The 15,215-nt window shown below is 36.6% G+C and overlaps 1 protein-coding gene across 2 annotated transcripts in view; it reads right to left on the bottom strand.

Moving 5' to 3' along the window:
- sox2 (SRY-box transcription factor 2) overlaps positions 1-15,215 on the bottom strand; it is a 95,611-nt gene that overhangs the window by 15,943 nt on the left and 64,453 nt on the right. For both annotated transcript variants that reach the window (XR_003596775.1, XR_003596774.1), the window contains exon 3: positions 5,383-5,449. The gene's annotated coding sequence lies outside the window, so the exon portion shown is untranslated. The remainder of the gene's footprint in view (positions 1-5,382; positions 5,450-15,215) is intronic.

Here is a 15,215-nt window from a genome sequence, read left to right on the forward strand (position 1 = left end):
AGGAGGAGGTTGGAGGTCACAAGCAGGAAGAGTTTTTCTTTTCTGGGGTCGGATTGAGCGGGGGTGAGGAGTTGCCTCCCCACTAACAAGTTGGATGTCTGCATGCAGGAAGTTGTTTGTGCGTCGACACAAAGCCAGTTTGTTTGAATCCAGCAGGGAAAAGTCAGCCGTGTTGACACTCAGCTGGTTTAAGGGTTAAAGGCTAACGAAAATGTCGAGGCAGCATCCGCCCAAGTCTCGCTTTTTAGGAACTAAAGAGTCATCAGGAAAATCAGGTTAAAAATTACACCTGAACATCAGCTGTACACTGCAAAAACACAAAATCTTACCAAGTAATTTTGGTCTAGTTTCTAATGCAAATGTTAGTACATTGGAAATAAGACAAAACTAATTCATACGTAACTTTTCTGCAAGATAAGAGATTGTTTTAAATCAATCCCTTAATTACTTAATTATAAGAACCAGAACTTTTTCATCAATATTCAAGAATGACTTGACTTAAAACAAGTTTCTATGTCTTGCTGAAAAGTCATCTATTAGTTAGTTTTGTCTTTTTTAAAGTGTACTAAGATATTTGCACTAAAATTTAGACCAAAAATACTTTGCAAGACTTTGCGTTTTTGCAGTGATCTTTATTAAAATATCATTCTTAAGTCCTTTATACTATAAAAAACCAGCTGTATTTATTTATTTATTTCACTTCTAACATGACATTTTTCCTGTTATAAATGAAATTATCTGCCAATAGAACTAAAACGTTTTCATCAATATTAGGAATTATTTACTTAAAGCAAGTTCCTACATCTTGCTCAAAAGTTACGTGTAAGTTAGTTTTGTCTTATTTCATGTGTACTAAAATATTTGAACTAGAAAGTAGACCAAATTGGTAAGATTTAGTGTTTTTGCAGTGATAACTGTAAAGCTAACCAAACCTCCTGGCTCTCTAAAGCTAAATATCTGTAAAACAGATGCAGTAGCTGAGCACCAAACGAGGCGTTTCCCATCATGCCTCCCGTCAGAGCCGGTCGGCGCTTCCTGTTCCCCGTCTCCCTGGCTGCGCTGTCGGCTCAGGCTGTGAGCAGAGCGACGTTAATGTGTGGAGACACCTGACAAGCCGGCTGGCCTTTAGGGCTCAGCCTAATCACTCCGGACCCGAACCCATCGGGAGTTAAACCCGCAAAACCAAACAGTCGCTGTGGGAGCCGGCTGGCGTCTGCAAGAGGCAGCGAAAGGAGCGGAAACATTCTGACAGAAGAAGAGAAAATACAGAATCTGCATCTAAACGTCCAACATTCAAACTCTGATCCTCAGAGAAACATTTTCACTTAAAAATCATAAAACAAAAGGCTTCCTCAGACAAATAAAAACATGGATGCACTGCAAAAACACAAAATATTACCAAATATTATTGGTTTAGTTTTGTAGTACATATGGAATAAAATTAAACGAACTTACAAGTAACTTGTTAGGAATTAGTTTTAAGTGAATAATGCATTAATATTGATGAAAAAGTTCCAGTTCCATTGGTATTTTACTTCACATTTTCCCAGTTCATCCATCCATCCATCCATTTTCCGTTCACCCTTGTCCCTAATGGGGTCGGGAGGGTTGCTGGTGCCTATCCCCAGCTACATTCCGGGCGAGAGGCGGGGTACACCCCGGACAGGTCGCCAGTCTGTCGCAGGGCAACACAGAGACATACAGGACAAACAACCATTCACACACACACTCACACCTAGGGAGAATTTAGAGAAACCAATTGACCTGACAGTCATGTTTTTGGACTGTGGGAGGAAGCCGGAGTACCCGGAGAGAACCCACGCATGCACAGGGAGAACATGCAAACCCCATGCAGAAAGACCCCGGCCGGGAATCGAACCCAGGACCTTCTTGCTGCAAGGCAACAGTGCTACCAACTGCGCCACTGTGCAGCCCTTTACCCAGTTCATAAATGGAATAATCTGCCAGCGAAACGAATATTTTTCCACAAATATTAATGAATCATTTACTTAAAACAAGCTCCTATAACTTACTGAAAAGTTACTAATAATTTAGTTTTGTCTTATTTTATAGAAACTAAACTAAAATTACTTGGTAAGATTTTGTGTTTTTGAATTTATCGTATCGTTTATCAAGTATCGTGATACATTCATTGATAAGATTTTGATTTATCGTTTTTGCAGTAAATTCCAATTAATAATGTTTTTAAAAAAACTAAAACTGTCCTTATTGTCAGGATTGTTATTTTTACCATTTTCTCCACAGTTTGTTCAATAAAGGTGTATAAATAAATGAGAAAATATGATTAAATGCAGAAACTAGAAGTTTTGTGGGGCTATAATTGCTGTGACCTTAAAAAACAAGTAATACATTTGTTTTTTTTGTCACTTTTATTATCACCATAGTACCACAAAATATTGTGATTAAACTTTACGTCCCAGACAGAGGCATAGAAAGAAATGATATATAACAACTTAAATAGAGCTTAGCTCCAAGAGGCTAGAAATCGCATCAGAAATGTCTTTGCAGCATGTTAGCGCTAACATTAAAGCTCTTTTTCACCCTTTAAAATACTGTACTAATTCAAAATGAATGGGGATTTTCCAGTGTTTAAAGTACAGTAGCTTGTTAACTCTGGTATCTGTTCAGCCACACAGGGCCCCTCGCCACTCTGCCCCTCTCTCCAGATGCCCTCATTAATTTTAGATTGGCTCTAAATGAGTCTCCTTCATCGCACCCGAGGTTTTCTAAATTAGATTCATTTATATTTAAATTGTGAAACAGGCGTGGTTAATGAGAGAATCGTTATTTTTGGGGGTTATTTCAGATATGCTGATAGTTTGGCTGTGTGAACTTAAACCACCAGAGAAGGCTCACATGTAGCGAGGCCTGCAGTGTGTCAGCTTCTACTTCTGTTTTCTATGTTTTAAAGATGCTAATGAGAATGTAGCAGAATAAACGCTACATACAAATAATAATTAAAGGTGACATACTAAACATCCTTAATCAGTCTAGAATAGGTTTATGAACAATATTAAACATGTTCTTTACATCTTTTGTACCAAATCATTAGATACTGAGATTTCTATGACTGAGTATACAAGGAAATAAAAATATGTTACAAGAATAAAGTCGAAATATTCCAAGAAAAAAAAAATCATATACAACTTCATTCTCGTAATTTTATGACTGTATTCTTAGCATTTTTATTTTCTTAATATGGCAGCTACAACTCACCGTTTACACTCACACGTGAAAATGGCTGCAAACAGATGCGTAATTATACAACCATACATCTTTGAAAAGCAGAAGAGGAGCCTCCTGCACAACCAACCAGAAATCAGCAAGTGCTTTCTGGATGGTAAGACATCAGCAAAACTCTTGTCTTTTCCAGCAGCCATTGTACAGCGCATACAGCGGTAAAACCAGGGAGAAGTCGGAGAAGAAAAAGTCAAAATTTGGAGATTAAAGTCAGAATTCTGAGATTAAAATCATCAACAAAACTCTTGTCTTTTCCAGCAGCCTTTGTACAGCGCAGAGCCAGTGCGAGCTCCGCTTGAGTCGCTTAGTAACAGCTTGCGGTTGCTAGGCAACAGGTCTCCGCCTACTAATTTGTGCTGTTACATTTGGAAGGTTTTTGAAACAGCTAATTTTCCAAAGACCAAAAAACATGAACTTATGACCAAAAAACAGGCTGGCTGCTTTTTTAAGCGCCTGTGTTGTTTTTATAAGCAGTAGAGATCCAGATATACGTATAAAAAAGAACAATATGTGAATTTTGCATAATAGATCCGGTTTAAGAAAAGCTGTTTTTGTGTCCTTTCTGTCAGAATTAAGGTGAGTCCATAAACACAACCCTCGTTTGTTTCTTCTTTTAACACCTAATGTGTCGTTTCCAGCACATTTGTGCATTTTGCTGCTCCACATGTGCTAAAGAGCAGATCATCAGACTCATGTTGACCTAACAAGTGCCTCCATCAACACACGACGGAGCAGCAGGACGCCTCTTAAAAATAAACTGCTGAAAATGCCACATCTGAGAAATAAAGAACATGAGCAGGAATCCCACCCACCCCACTCACTCATAAAAATGCCAAATCGCTTTACAGCTGTACGTCTCCTCACAAGGCGTCCCATAGCAACCCCCCCGGCTTCTCCCGTCAGGAATCTGCTGTTAGGAATCTAAGTGCCAGGCGTTTAAAACCTGAGGAATGCTATTGTTCTGGTCACAGCTGCAGGACCGCTGGCCCGGCTGCTGCTGGGGCCAGGAGGAAGGAGGGCGGGGGCCACGAGGTGTGAAACAGACAACTTTACGTGTTTTAGCGCTCTGTGGTCTCATGACAAAGCAGCAAATAGTTGACAGCAAGTCGACACATTCCTCCTGGCCTGGACGTTTACAGTGGCTCCATAACCTTTGAACTTTGCTCAATTTTGTCAAATTGCCAACACAAGGTTCAGTGTGTTTACTAGGATTTTATGTGCTAGAATTAAAATGTGGCAGATATGTGTGTTTAACCTACGCAAGAGGATTAGGGACACTAAAAAAAAAATCTGACTTTAATGACTGAATTCGGAGGTTTTTTCTAATAATTTTGACTTTTGATCTCAGAAAATTGAAGTCAAAATTCTGAGACAAAAGTCAGAATTCAAAGATTAAAGTCAGAATTTGGGGGGAAGAAAGTAAATATTCTGAAATTAAAGTCAGAATTTGGAGAAAAAGTTAGAATTCAGTTTTTTTCCAGTTGCTCTGATCCTCTTCAATATTAACCCCTTTCACACCAACATAACAGAAAAAAATCCCCTTTGATCTCTGGTTCAAATGAGACTGAAATGTAACTCTTTTGCCTGCATACTGGAAAACTAGCACACATTGTGTAATGTAGGGTGATGGCAGCGTCATGCAGTGGGGATGCTTTAACTGAGTTTAGAAGACGACAAATGGAGCAAAATACAATCAGTTGTGTGATTGTAAGGCGAACACATATGAAAAGATCAAAGGTCATTTTACAAGGCGTTCCATTTTAGAATCCTGATTCGACATGTCAACACTCAGTCTGCTGAGAAAACGCCGTGTTGAAGCCAGAGGAGGAAGAGGATGATGAAGACACTTGTAGCAGAAAGAGGATCCTTGTTGGTGATGCTCCTGTTTCTCGTTCATCACAGCGAGAAGGAAGAGATTCTCTGTCTCGTTGGAAATTACCACCCAGCTGCTGGTTGGAACAATGCCTGGCCTTTTTCCAAACACTTCATAAACACTGAGCCACGCTCAGTTTGGAGCGCAGCGGAAGCTGGGCACGAATGCTGCCCTCCGAGGCACTGCTGTGTGTGTGTGTGTGTGTGTGTGTGGGTGTGTGGGTGTGTGTGTGGGTGTGATGTACCTACCTGGTCCCAGTTTCTGCCGTCTGGTTCAATCGCTGCCAGGGCGTGTCTTTAATCTCATGTTACGTAACTGGAAAAGAATAAAAACAAAGTGAGAAACCGACTCATGAATTTGTATCCACACTGCAAAAACTCAAAATATTACCAAGTATTTTTGATCTAGTTTCTATCTTAGTTCACGTAAAATGAGACAAAACTAACTTCTAAGTAACTTTTCAGCAAGATATACAGTAGTAGCTTGTTTTAGGTCAATATTCTTGTTTCACTGGCAGATTATTTCGCTTATAAAGTGGGAAAAACATTTTGTTATGAGTGAAAACCTGCCAGTGAAACTAGGACTTTTCATCAGTATTGACCTAAAACAAGCTTCTACGTCTCTCTGAAAAGTTACTTAGAAGTTTGTTTTGTCTTATTTTAAGTGAACTAAGATATTTGCACTAGAAACTAAATCAAAAATACTTGGTAATACTTTGAGTTTTTGCAGTGAAAAAGAAAAGATCATGAAAATAAATATGAATCCTATGGTTCAAAATTATTAAATGAATTGGCAATTTTAGTGCAAAAACATTATTATTAACCATGGTGGCCATCTTGGGAAAAAAACACAGTAAATATGATTTCTGTGGGTCCAGTGTATGATTGGACACCAAAAGTACTAATCTGTGATAAATATTAGCAAATTCAGTGGAAACATACGTCTTCCTTGAAAAATGGCTGCCACCTTGAATTTTTCAAATCAAATCAAATCAAATTTTATTTGTATAGCACATTTCAGCAGCAAGCATTTCAAAGTGCTTTACATCATATCAAACAGAAACACAATGCAACATAGAATCAACAATCAAAACATCACAGTGTCTAATTTATTTATTTATTTAGTTCCCAAAAAGCAAAGACCCTGGGAACATTTGTGCCCAGTTGGGTTCTTTCATCCACATGTGGAAGATTTTGCTGAAACTCTGAATTATGTGCGGCGCCATAAAGACAAACAGAAAGCCCTGATTGCCACCTGTACATTTATTTCTGAGGCGTGATCAGATCACAAAGCGCGTTTCTGCGGTATTTATCAGCGAAGCTGTGGGTGAATTCACAGATAGGAGACGGATTTATAAAACACTCAGCCTTGGTGAAAAGCTGCTGAGACTAAAAGGTCAGAGATCGTTGTGAATCCTTGTGCGCTCACAATGGCTCCCAGTGTTTCCTGATCCAAGGTTGTGTTACCAGGCAACAAATACAGTTCAGGGCGAGTAACTTGCTGACCCCCCCTCCCCCCCAGTGAACTGTATCAAAGTTTCTTTGCAGAAAGTTGAGGCTGAGGCTTGAATTTATGTAAACGTACGGCTAAACTACGAGAAATAGTCTGAAAATTCTCCTTGCAGACACAGAGCCACTGCTGCAGTGGAAACACACAAACTGAGCCCCTTCCTCCTTTAATTCATCTGAATAGTTTGCACCAAGTCACCCCCATTGCACTGCCCCAAAATAAAATAAAAAATTAACAGAAATAAACAGAAACATACGCAGCGACATAAAGGTGTATAATACATAAACTACTGATCGTTTATGTATTTATAGTTTAACAGGAAACATTTGATAAATGCAGTAAAGTCCATTTAATGTTAAATTATAAAAACTGATTAAAAAGTAAAGATGTATATTCTTTTTTTGCAAAAAATGTAACCCTTATTGAGTAAATTTATTCATTGGGGGAAAAAACACAAATAATTATTTGCATAAAAAGGATTTAGAGCAACTTATGCTTTACTTTTTTTTACTATAATCCAAATGTTGGTGAATTTAATTACTAATCCATGACTTCCTTCTGTAAACTTTATGAATAAATATAATGTGATACAGAGATCATTTCATTAGCCACATTTAAAAATGGGAAAGACAAGAGAACATGAAGTTTAAGGAAGTCTCTGTGTTGATCTTTATGAGTTAGGATTAATCTACATGAGAACAGCTGCAGGGCTGCATTTCCATCTGCAATCAGAGAATTTATTAAAATTAATAAAGTAAAATTAGTGAGTCTATTGAAAACTATCAGATCTGATTAGAAACAAATAATCACATTTGATCTTAACTGTATATTTTGGCCCGTCTGATGATGTAATTTTTAAATATTAAATGATTGATAATTTGATCAGTTACTCAGTATAATTGAATAGAGTTTTTTCTAAATACTATTTTTTGAGAATGTAAAAGTCTAAATCAGTTATTTTTTGCTTATAAATCGCTCCAGGAATGGAAATATTTAAACTATTAACACTAAAATAAAAATGTGACAGCAGGTGAAACTGCATAAACTGTTTCGTTTGAACGATTTTAAAGTGAGACGATGCACAAAGCAAACAAACAGTTGAGCATCGAAATGAAACCTTTTCTGAAACTAACTGAACTGAACTTCAAAATGAGTGATATTACCTGCAATAACAAATCAAATCTTTACATTTCTGAAGCATTTTTCCTGTTCTTCCTTCCCATTGTCTTTTTTCCAGCTGGTTTATCCATTATGACATAATTATATATAAACTGTTTGCATCCAGATGAGGTTCACCTGAGAGCCCAGAAATGTCCTGGGCCGTCTGCAAAGCGTGCGGCTGCTTGGTGAGACAAACTTTCTAATAACAGAAAACGTTACATGTTTTCCGTATATCCATTTGACTTTCAAATGGTGCAACAGACTCCAGTAACACCAGAGCAACAAAGATGGTGTACAAACAGGAGGTCTCACTTTGACACAAACGGTCAGCGTCTTTGTCTGGTGCATTTTATTTGTTAAAATAATTTGTTTTTTCTTCAGTGAGGTTAATGACAGTGAGTACAAAATCCAGAAATGTTGCTGAAGTAAGAGTAGTGATACTTCATGATAGTAATAAGTAAAAGTAAAATAAAAATATTCCTAAAAGTAAATTCTTTCCAAAAGTTTCTCCAGTAAATGTAACAACTGTGAAGTTCCCTGCATTGTCTGACTCACAGAGTGTTTATGAATCACCGCCAGTGAAGTGAGCTGCTGATTTGTTGCTAACTTTACTGAGACGACAGGCAGATGTGGTGCAGATTCCAGCTGTGTTTGTGTCAGAGCGGAGCAGTAAATATATGTAATCTTTGGTTTATGACTGATTATGTATGAGACTATTTTTTGCTAGTTTTAAATTTTAACTCTAATTACTTTTTATTTTTGTCTGATTTGTTAATTTATGATTGTGGATGTAACAGATTTGAGAGAAATATGACAAACATAATATATGTATATGAAAGCATTGAAGTATTTATTATGTTTATTTTTGGAAAAAATATAATTTGAAACTGTTTGTTCTGCTTGAATTTGTTATTTGTTTATTTTCGCCCCTTTTAGGCTATAAATACCAGAGTTTGGACATAACTTCGTAATTTGATAACATAAATTTAAATATTAAATCAGATGTTCTGGTCAGTTACTCTGTCCTAAATCAACGTTTTTATCAAACATTTTGATAAAAAGGCTGATTTAATTTTACTTCAGTAAAACCAAAGTAATACTACTCTTACTTCAGTACCTCTGGTTTTATATTTATGGTTTTAATAGTTTTATGAATGTTTATCTTTCAGTAAAGATTGTGCCTAAGATATAAACTCAATATTACAAATGAACAAATAAGAAAAGTGTTATTAAGAATTCACTGGATTTAAGTTTAGTTGTGGTTTAAAGCATCATGAAAACATAAAAACATTAAATAGTCATCAATTGTGAAATCAGTAACAAATATTATAATTTAAATGCCATCATTGAAATCATCGATAAACATCAAATATGTTGATTTGTGCTTCATTTATTATGTTCAAAAGCCGCACTAATCTGATGTGTTTTTAGTCTGGATGTAAAGGAGCTCAGTGTTTCAACTATGTTTCAGATTTTTTTGTTCCAGATTTGTTCAGTGATTTAAAAACTAACAGTATTTTAAAGTTTATTCTCTGACTGTAGAACTGGGTGATGTGCTCTAACTTCCTGGTTTTAGTCAGAACTAGAGCAGCAGCGTTCTGGATCAGATGATTGATTTGTTTGTCAGACCTGTGAAGACGCTGCTGCTATAATGAATGCAACCAAACACAAACGCATCGATGAGTTTCTCTAGATCAGGGGTGTCCAAACGTTTTGCATCATTTAACAGAATCCCAAAGTTGAAAATACTCAGCGGCCATATTTGAGACTTTTTAAAAAATCTTTTCTGCAACAAATTAAGCAATAAAGAAGAAAGTTATCATCTTAATTAATTTTTTAAGACTTTTTTTTCCCAGTTTATTCAGTCTAGAAGTAAACTGGCCTGTTCCAACAACAAAAACAAGAACGTTTTCCAAAGAAAGGTTTAATAGAAGAATTAATGTGGTCTAGTCCTGTTTCAGTGAAATGTCACTGGATGTTTTCGCCTTACTTACTATGAAATTAAAATGAAAACAAACACAACTATTAAAAAATACTTCATGCCTAATACTTTCCATTAAAGAAGAATTCAACTGAACAATTTCCTGCTGAAAAGTGACAAAAGAACCCACCTTGGGCCCATTCCTTTAACTGCAGTCATGAAATTGTTTCAAGGGCCACAAATGGCCCCCAGACCGCACTTTGGACAACCCTGCTCTAGATTTTACTCTGACATCAGTCCTCTAATCCTGGAAATGTTCCTCAGGCGATAAAAGGCCGACTTTGTAACCGTCTTTATGTGGCTCTGAATGTCCATAGTTTCTTCTTCATATAAAAGTCATTAAGTTTCAAATTAAACTCAGATCAACAGAATGTGCATGTCCCTCTCTGTGCTTCTGCATCTGTAAAACCCTGTGCTAACATGTAGGCGTGTGTGTGTGTGTGTGTTTTAACAGCAGAGGGCCCCCAGAACTGGACTCCATCACTTCCAGCTGGATTGTGGGTAGCAGGGAGAGCTGGGAGCGGGTTTGGGGTCGGGCTTTGTTTGTTCCTGTGTGCTGACATCACCGTGCTGATGGCACCAAATCCCCGTTCCCCTGCACACAGCACTTTCTATACAAAACAGCAACACACACACACACACACCAACACACACACGCCGTGGCACATGGTACGAGTAATGCCAACTAGGCCAAAAAGAAAACCAGCTTTCTTTTTTTAACAGACATCCATGAATGCACATATGCTCAGCTAACGGGCGGTTCTGTCTATATTTGGGTTTTTGCTGAAACTTTAAATGAGTTTAAAGGAGTTCAGGAAGGAGGAGCCACATGAGCCCTGACTCTCAGTCACTTCTACCAAACAAACTCAGGACATCATTTTTAAAAAAATCAATCATTTGAAAGATTTCTGATTAATTCATGCATATTTGAAGGAATAAGCAAAGTTTTTCATTCAAAAAATGTTTTTTTAAAACTTAGACAATAATTAAGCTTAAATGATTCAGATAATAATTATCCACAGCAGTTTTTACCTTCGTTTAGTGAAAGACTGAATGTTAAAACAGTGTTTTGAAGTGGAAGCAGAACCAGTGAGTGTTTAAGTCAGCTTTCTAAATAATCAGATGATGGCCAGTCATTTTCTATTGTTTATAAAAAATAACTCTTTTTATACGTTTTTAACTTTCCATAATGACTTTTTGCAGGTGAGAGAAAATATGAAAGGGAGAGGATGATAATCATGAAATGAAACTGAAAAATGAAGCACAAGAAAAACAGGAATGTTTTAAAATTAAGAGTTTTGATCAAAGCAAATTATTGTTGAAAGTTTTTATACATATGGGGAAAATTTTCATCACAACCTTGTAGTGTTTATTTTCTCTTGTTCAACCAATGAGGGATAATAAGCCACTTAGGGTTAAAAACAATAAAACGAGATTTTAGGAATAGTTTTGGAAAAAATAAAGATTCCTGCTTTTGTTATTGCAAATAAACATTCAACAAACAACAAATTGTGTTTCAAAGAATTATAATAATTTAATTCAAGTTTGATTTCTCAAAATAATCAGTTTCACGTCAAAAAAGCAATAAAAGAGTCTCAAAGAAAAGTTTTATGAATCTGCGTTTATAGATCTATTTCAGACAGATTGGTTCTCCTTTCCATGAATTTAAAAATGAAGGAAAAATTGTATTTTCATAATATTAATGATTTAAAGAGACGAAAAACAATGTATCTGTGAATCTTTACAACATTTTATTTGCACAGTTTCATATAAAATCTGGACTTCTGACTGTCCAAGTTTCTAAAACTTGTGGATGAATTTCTGATTTTAACTGAATGAAAATCTTCTAGTATTTTATACTGATGATAAAAAGTTGAGTTTAACTCGTACTTACATGCCACAAAAATCTTTACTCTTATTTCAAAGAGTTTCTTTTATTTGTTAAAGAAATAGACAACAAAAATTAAGGTGCAATAACTGGAACTGAAAACGAGGGAAAAAGTCATTAATGTCGACAGAAAAACTTTAAAAGACCTTCAGAAAACTAAATAAATATTCACCTTCTAATGACTAAAGACAGATCTAAAATATTATTATTTTTAAACTATTTCATTGTAATTTGCCGAGTTCAGGGAGTTGATGTCGTACATGTGTTTGCTCATAATCTGCCTGTCTTTACATAACCTGGTTAAATATTAACCCAGAGCTTTTCTCCTTCACTTTACTGGCTCTTTGGTATGCATGCAGCCCAGCGAGAGGCGGGGCCAGGCGCACACACTTCCTCTCAGCCAACAGGAAACTGGGACATTTTTTCCTCTTATAATGATTATTGTTTTTTTAATGTTATAAACACAAAACCTCATTTTGACCTTTTTTTCTCCAATGAAAAACATTCTCAAGGTTAAACATTTGACCTCAAAGTGTCCACTAGGGGCTGGTGAATTATTGCATTGTTTATAATTTATTGTGATAAATTTCTTGTCATGATAAGATTTTCATTTATTATTATAAATGTAAACATGTAGGAATATCACCTGGTAGTTTGGTAGTTTGTTGTAATCTTGGGTTTTGTTTCTTTTGAACTTTTGAACCTCCAGTTTGTGCTAAATTACAACATTGCTTTTACAGTTTTCAAACCTTTTGATTGATTGATTGATTGATTTATATCTGAACTTTAAGCTTCATTTTATTACCAATGTTTTGATTGACTTCGCTCAATCTTTTTTTATTTGTCTTTTTAGTTTAAAGCCCTGTTAGCAATGTTGATTTAATAATTAAAATACCTGAGGATAATTGGTTAAACCACTATTGTCTAAATATGCCTAATGTCGCTAATTTGCAACATATCTAATTTTATATATATGTTTTCTTACTTTATTTAATTAACAGGCATCTGCTTCACAACAAAAATACAATAAATGTTTTTGTGTCATAAAATTAGAAATAGATTTATGAAAGTTGCCTCTCGTTTGTGCTCGATAATCTACAAGATTGCATTTAGTTCCCAGTCCTTTTGATTGATTGATTGATTGATTAACTGATTTATATCTGAACTTTAAACCTCATTTTATTACCAATATTTTGATTGCGCTTTCTACTTAGCTTGATCTTTTTTTATTTCTGTCTTTGTTCTGCATGTTTCTCTGTGAAGTATGACTGATTGATTCATATCCATGTTGGTGAATAAATAGGCGACAAAAAACCAAACATATTTCCATCTGTTCATTATTGTTCATGTTAAACTCAGCAAAATGACCAGAAATGCTCTCAGACTGCGACACTTAAATGGAAACATACGAAAAAGTTCAGCTGATGTTCCAGCATTTTGAGAAGGTGCGAAATCTTTAGGGTCCAAATGAAAGCAGCTTTACTTTAATCATGTTATTCAACACTTCCTGTCATTTTGGGATATAAAAATACAGCATCTTGCTGAAGGACACTTCAGCAGAGCAGCTGCAGGTTCAACCCTCATCCTCTGGCTGAATGGAGACTCAAAGCCACTCATCCGTCTTCATGCCCTTGTATGTGTTTGTACTTTCCAGGGCATACAGGGGCTTGATGTGTCTCTGCAAACACATCTCTGCACTCAGACATCCTGAGACACACACAGCTGAAGCTATGGACACACACACACACACACACACACACACACACACACGCACACACACATGCCTAAGCTCCCTGGAAAATGGCGGGGATGAACGCGGCACTTGAAGCCACTCAGAGCCAATCAGAGCTGATGATGGTTCACTCACGCCGCCGCTCTCCTCATTCACATTTTACACAACTTTGTTTGTAAAACGTTTTCTGAAGTTCTTGTTCAATAATTACCAAAAGATCAATTTTAAAAAATGAATCCGCTCAGATATTGAGAGCTGTTAGCACGCTAGCCTGATGGTATTCTTTTATATTTTCTAGCTGAAATGTATTTAAAGTTAATTTTTAGAAAAATCTTATTTGCAATTTATAACTTTTTTTTTAAACAGTTTTCAATCTTAACTGAACAGAGATAAGTTTTACACTCACATTTCTACTTCAGCTAAGGCTTCACAAATCCAATTCTTACATTTTATTTAGCTGAGTCAAGTTTTGACTTGAGATACTTTTTGCAATTTTTCAATGACCTTTGACCCCAATTCAGTCATGGGATCGTCTCAATCTGCTTACAGTTTTCAAATGTTTTGTTATAATATGAAGCCTAGGCGCAAATTCAAACTGGAAGACTCTTTTATCCCCACCGGGATCCGTTAATTGAAGCGACCCGCCCACAATCGTCGACCTATCAACGCCGGACCAAGCCACGTCACGTCCAATCATCGACCAAGTCCCAGCTGATAAGGACCTTCATTCATGGTGTCCTTCGCTCTCCAGCCGAGTTCAACCCACCACCACCCCTTCTCCTCCATTCGCCCGGTCCTGAGGCCCGCACCCTTCTTCAACCTCCACCACCAGTGCCGGGCCCTGGGGGGATGACGTTCCTAACAGCATCGGGGATGCTCATCTGAAGCCTATCGCTAACGCTGCGATAACCGTTATCCCCAGCCGGGGCCCGAGCGCCAAAGACTTTAAATTCTGTTTGTCAATAAACTCTTCTAATTGTCTTCTCATCTCCGTCTGAGTCTCTCCAGATTGAACTGCTGGTGTAACTAGAACTTTTTCATCAATATTAGGGATTATTGACTTAAAGTAAGTTAGTTTAGTTTTATTTAAAGATATTCTCTCTGGAAGAGATGATAAAAATACTTGGTAAGATTTTGTGTTTTTGCAGTACATTTGTCAAGCATTTTACCACTGACATACTTCATAAAGATTTTGTAGTTTAGCTCCACTTTTTTGGCTAACCTGCTTTTCTTTACTGTATTTCCAATAAATTATATATTATATTCTAGGATCAGAAAAAAACTTCCAAACAAAACGTGCGTCTTTTAAACCGAGTTTCTGGTGAGAAACAAACAGATGTAATCTCAGAGCTCATAACTGTATTTTTAAACTTTCAATAACAATGCTTCACTCTCTCACTAATGCACACACAGACACACGCCTGCCCACACACACACACACCCACACACACACACAGAGGGTTCTGTCGGCAACGGGCCGGGCTGCGTGCTGATTGGCTGGACGGGGAATGTTGGGGGTTATGCTGGATTTGGTGAACCACCTGCTGGGCCTCAGCCGCCAACTGACTGAAAACATTTACATCACAGCCAAAACAGAAAAAGAGAATTATAAAGTTATGAAATTAAATCATTTTTAAACTAAATGCTTCTATGTTCCTCCCTCTTTAAATATATATTTAAAAAAATCATTTTCAGTGAGTAAATTTGATCAAAATGTTTCTAAGAGCTGATATATTAGCGACAGGAGTTTAGTTTTAAATGCTGCTGCTGAATCACAGTTCAGTGAGAATGAGGGGATGAAACCAAACTT

The sequence above is a fragment of the Xiphophorus couchianus genome, chromosome 9 (assembly GCF_001444195.1).
Source record: "Xiphophorus couchianus chromosome 9, X_couchianus-1.0, whole genome shotgun sequence".
NCBI lineage: Eukaryota > Metazoa > Chordata > Actinopteri > Cyprinodontiformes > Poeciliidae > Xiphophorus > Xiphophorus couchianus.